The sequence below is a fragment of the Balaenoptera ricei genome, chromosome 14 (assembly GCF_028023285.1).
Source record: "Balaenoptera ricei isolate mBalRic1 chromosome 14, mBalRic1.hap2, whole genome shotgun sequence".
Taxonomy (NCBI): domain Eukaryota; kingdom Metazoa; phylum Chordata; class Mammalia; order Artiodactyla; family Balaenopteridae; genus Balaenoptera; species Balaenoptera ricei.
The window spans coordinates 9,988,651-9,994,745 of NC_082652.1; positions in this window are offsets into that span (position 1 = coordinate 9,988,651).

A 6,095-nucleotide genomic window follows, 5' to 3' on the forward strand; every position below is an offset into this window, starting at 1 on the left:
AAATTATGCTATGTGTTTTTTGGAATTCGGGGAAGGGAGGTATTATTAGATAGAGTGGCACAAAATTAAAAGTCTGTGTGCTTTTTATTATCACTATAAGCTGGCAGTTCTAAACAATGTCAGTGGCAACATACTCTCACCTCCCCCCTTGGCATGCCTCTGACAATATTTGACAAAATTGATCAAGGAACACTTCATGACTGTGGCCCTTAAAGGACATAGGGGATTTTATGGGCAAAGATGGAAGGCAAGGCAAGTAGAGAGAACAGCTTCTCCAAAGACACAGGGGCAGGACGTTGTGTGTGGAGAACAGCCAAGGAGGGAGAATAAAGTTGTAAAGATAAAGATAGGTTGGCACTGGCTTGCAGAAGAAGGAAAAATGCCATTTATTGAGTGCCTACGATGGATGGCCAAAGGATTGGCTTACATTATCTTGCTTAAACCTTACAATAATCTTTCCAGATGAGTATTATTACCCCCATTTTATAGATGTGGAAACCGGTTCTGAGAGGGTCAGGGTCTTGCCCCAAGTCCTGCAACTAGTACAGGCAGAGTTGGTATTTGAACAGAGATCAGTTTGCTTTTAAAACCTGTGGTCTTCCCACCTATGTAGCCTTGAATGCTGAGCCAAAGACAATGGGGAGCCACTGGAGATTTTAAAATCGTAAAGTGATCTGAATAAAGCTGTAGTTCAGGAAGATTCATCTGGCACTGGTGTTGAGGATGAGCTCACCGTGGGAGCTGGGAATCAGGGAGGCCAGTTATGAGGCTGCTGGAAGAGTCCAGATGAAAGGGATGATGGAAATGGAGAAAAGATGTCAGAGAGGCTGAAAAGAAAGAATTGCTAGGGGACTTTCCTGGTTGCACAGTGGTTAAGAATCCACCTACCAATGCAGGGGGACACGGGTTCGAGCCCTGGTCCAGGAAGATCCCACACGCCGCATAGCAACTAAGCCCGTGCTCCACAACTACTGAACCTGTGCTCTAGAGCCTGTGAGCCACAACTACTGAAGCCCACATACCCTAGAGCCCGTGCTCTGCAACAATAGAAGCCACCGCAACGAGAAGCCCGTGCACCGCAACGAAGAGTAGCCCCTGCTCGCCACAACTAGAGAAAGCCTGTGTGCAGCAACAAAGACCCAACGCAGCCAAAAAGAAAAGAAAAGAAAAGAAAGAAAGAATTGCTAGAACTTGGAGACTGATTAGAGATTAGTGAGTGGGAGTGGGGAAAAAGAAGAGGATGCAGACATGCCTCTGAGGTTACTAACCTGGGCAACAGAATGATGGTGCTATTGCCAGAAACAAGAAAGCCAGAAAAAGAGAGAGAATCACATAAATAGGCCCTTTGATTTGTCTATGGCTGAGGACATCTGGCCTATACAGAGAAATAAGACAAGCATGTAATCAGTATAAAAACAATTCTAAGAGTGAGTTGATGATGAGATATTGGTCAGGAATCGTATCATTGGGCTTGAAAATGAAAAGAGTTTCCTCATCTGGAAGAAACCTTTTTTTTTTTTTTTAATATGATCAGATATGAGGTTTCTGGTTCTTTTTTTTTTTTTTTTTTTAAATGGAATCATACACTATGTGGTCTCTTGTGTCTGGCTTATCTTGCTTAGCACGTTTTTTGTTTGTTTTTTTTTAAACGTACTTTGAATTTTATTTATTTATTTTTGGCTGTGTTGGGTCTTCATTTCTGTGCGAGGGCTTTCTCTAGTTGTGGCAAGCGGGGGCCACTCTTCATCGCGGTGCGTGGGCCTCTCACTATCGCGGCCTCTCCCGTTGCGGAACACAGGCTCCAGACGCTCAGGCTCAGTAGCTATGGCTCACGGGCCCAGTTGCTCCGCGGCATGTGGGATCCTCCCAGACCAGGGCTCGAACCCGCGTTCCCTGCATTGGCAGGCAGACTCTCAACCACTGCGCCACCAGGGAAGTCCTGGAAGAAACCTTCTTAAAGGAAGCTACTGAATGGAAGAGAAGGGCTAGAATACTTGACAGGAGGAGAAAGGTTGTTCTTTGTGGTTGGAAAAATAGAAGTCAAGGCCTGGCGATAGGAAACAGCTAACTATGGCTCCATGCCTGCAGGAATGGAAGCATTCCCTTTTACTTGGCCAGGGTGACTACAGCTGGAGTGACCATTTCCCGCATCTTCCCCAATTCCCATCTGCAAGCAAAGAGCACTGGACTTCTCTTCCCGACAGTCCACTCCACTCACCCACCCCCAATCTAATAAAGGGAAAGATTAGGGAGAGAAGCAGTTCCCCCTGATGGGTTTAGAAAATAATTGCATAGAAGAAAGCTGTATGCATGTTTTATTATACATTTGCATTTACAAAAATCAAGAGTTTGCAAAGGCTTATATTCAAGAAGGCATATGGAATCACCCAATTAAAAGAAAAGAAGATGGTAAGGACTCAAAAACTGGTTACAGAATTTAATTGAAAAAAAACCAAGCAATACATCAAAGGTATAAATCTGCATTTCCCTGGGGTATCAATTGAGTGATTCAGCTTTTTTCAGTAAGTGGGTCAGAAAACTGTTAATTCTACAATGATTTTGTTCAACTGCACTCAGCTGGTACATTTCTTTCTTGCAGATCTTAAAAAACAAGTATGTTAAGATTGTTGAAGTTGATGTTAACCCAATATCAAATTGCTTTGTTTATCAACTATGAATAATATATTTTCTTGATTGAAGTCTGTCCTTTTAATTGGCAAGTAGTGACAATATTGTTTGTGGTTTTACTTTGAAATGTTGTGTTTTGTGTTGCACAGCTCTGTGGTATAACTAATACACTGATACTGTATAATAGGGAGTCTCAACCAGAATGAAATTTAACAGGATAAACCATTGCACTGCAAGGGGACATATGTAGGAGCTGAGATATATTGGTTTTGTGGAGACAGAACTCAGGTTTAAAAACATAAGCCATGAGTCAGCATGGAAGGGCTATTTTTTTCAGTTGTGGTAAAACTCATATAACATAAAATTTACCATTTTAACCATTTTTAAGTGTACAGTTCAGAGGCATTAATTACATCATATTGTTGTGCAACCGTCACCACCATCCAACCATAGAACTCTTTTCATCTTGCAAAACTGAAACTCTGTACCAATTAAAAACTAACTCCCCATTCCCTTCTCTCCTCAGCCCCTGGCAACCACTGTTGTACCTTCTGTCTCTATGAATTTGACTATGCTACGTAACTCATATAAGTGGAATCATACAGTATATGCCCTTTTGTGACTGGCTCCTTTCACTTAGCATAATGTCCTCAAGGTTCATCCATGTTGTAGCATGTGTCAGAATTTCCTTCCTTTTTAAGACCAAATAATATTCCATTGCATGTATACACCACATTTTGTTTATCCATTCATCATTTTATAGACGCTTGTGTGGCTTCCACCTTTTGACTATTGTGAATAATGCTGCTATGAACACAAATATCTCTTTGAGTCCCTGCTTTCAATTCTTTTGAGTATATACCCAGAAGTGGAATTGCCAGATCATATGGTAATCCTATTTTTAATTTTTTGAGGAACTGCCATACTGTTTTCCACAGTGATGGGAGAGCTATTTTAAAGTCATCTACCATTGAGATGTACTATCACTGAGATGTACATTCATTCCTTCACTCTCTGTTGAAAGAAGTTTCAACAAACATTACTGAGGAATTGCCTTGTATAATGACTGTGCTAGGCTTTATAATGTTTATAGATAAGACTTATTTGGTGGCACAAAAGAGATCTGTAAAATAAATATACAGTGTATCGGAATAGAGAAATACAGTCACTCCTAAGACAAAGCAAGGCTTGAACTCAGGGGTTCAACACAATTTAAAAAAATTTTGTCTATCAGAAGAGAAGTTGGTTTATTTGAAAGCATAGGAAAAGGAGCATCACAGAGGTAAATATCGAGTCCTATTCATATGGCTCAGCCATGGACTTCTAGTATTACAGAATCATTGGCAAGAAGGACAGAGTGTGTCTAAAACAGCTAAACTTTTAGCTCATTTATCTAATTCTCTTTATTCTAATTATATGCTCCTTAAGCTGTGTTCTGATTGCAATTTGGTTTCTCTGCCTACAAAGGGAAAATGCTGTTATGCAAACCGCAGCAATGTGGTCTTTGAGAGTTTACCTTTCTCATCATGAATTAATAATTTGGCGTCCTGGCTTTGAACACTGGACGTAGTAATCTTAATTAATGTGAGTCCTATTCTAAAATACGGACCTGCTCCTAAGCTGCCAAATCAGATTTCTAAGTCTTTTAGACCATAGTCCAGGGCCAGGCCATGATCTCTCTGTCTCTGAACCTCAGTTTTCTTATCTGAAAATGGAGTTGAAAAACAGTGCTTACCAGAAATAAGATTTAAAAAACAACAACGACAGTGCTTACCTTATGGAGTTGTTGTAATGACTAAATAAATAAATTCATGTAAAGCGATGAGAATAGTGCCTCGCACAAAAGAAACACTATATAAGTGTTGAATCTTGTTATCGATGGGAAATTCTCCAAGGCATTATGACCTTATGAGCATTCTTTATAGACAGTCTGACCCCACAGAGCACATTTACTTCTTTTCTGTTGGAATCTGCATAACTCATATTCTCAAAGCACAAGCAAAGTTGTGAGGGATTTATCTGGATTGTCTACTCTTACCTCTTCCTTTGGTGCCCCTCCCTCTGCTTCCAGGCACCCCACACCCGCAGGATTTTGTACTCTGGCAAGACAAAGCCAGCAACCCCACAGGCAGTACCCCAAGCTCTGGCCTTCTCATAACCCAGCTCACAAGTTCCTAAGGACTGGCTGGGTCATCACTGTAGCCAATATGAGAAATTGATTGATGCCAATGAAGTCATGACTGATGATGACACTGCATTACACATGTGTATTTTTTTAAACTTTGGATTTATTTATTTACTTACTTACTTACTTACTTACTTACTTATTTATTTAATGGCTGTGTTGGGTCTTCCTTTCTGTGCGAGGGCTTTCTCTAGTTGCGGCGAGCGGGGGCCACTCTTCATCGCGGTGCGTGGGGCTCTCATTATCGCGGCCTCTCTTGTTGCGGAGCACAGGCTCCAGATGCGCAGGCTCAGTAATTGTGGCTCACGGGCCTAGTTGCTCCACGGCATGTGGGATTTTCCCAGACCAGGGCTCGAACCCGTGTCCCCTGCATTGGCAGGCAGATTCTCAACCACTGTGCCACCAGGAAAGCCCACATGTGTATGTTTTAACCTTCCTGAAAATTTACTGCCAACATCCAAAGGAATGCTCTCAAATTGTAGAATTTAATTGACTGAGATTGGCCAATAGGGAAAAAACCTTTGGGTCATATGAGGCCAATTGGTGGCACCTCTAAGGTCTGTTGTTTTCTCTACTGTCCCTTGAAAGAATTCTGGGCCATTACAGAAAGATAACTTTTGCTCTTGTGTGAATTCAAGGGGTTTTATGAGATTTGCAGGACTTTGGGTGAGACTAGGGAAATTCTTGGGCTAAATTAGGGGTTTCCAGGTGTGGGTGAGCTGCTGAATAGTAAGTATAAGGTAGTTCTGGGGCAGGTGCGGAAGAGTAAAATGAAAGGGAGCTGGTCTGAGCCTAGGACAGACATTGTTTCTTTTGGAGCAAACTAGGCTTGGTCCAGGGGACCTGAAGCAAAGAGATGGACTAGCCACCTTTCACTTTGCTGCTTTCTAATTATAAGTCAGTATAAGATGCCAAAACTAGCGGATGGTTCAGAATATCACAAAATATGTTCAAACAATTGGTAAATATATCTTGGAAAATGTGAATGAATAGAATTATTTAACCAGCGATATGAAGATTTATTATAGGAATTGGCTCACTTGAGTATGGAGACTTGAGAAGTCCCACGATCTGCTGTCTGCAAGCTGGCAAACCAGGAAAGCTGGTGGTGTAATTCAGTCCAAGTCCAAAGGCCTGAGAATTGGGAGGGCTGCTGGTGTTAAGTCTCAGGTCTAAAAGCCTGAGAATGAGCACTTCCCTGGTGGTCCGGTGGTTAAGACTCTGCTCTTCCACTGCAGGGGGCATGGGTTTGATCCCTAGTCGGGGTGCCTCGCGGTGTGGC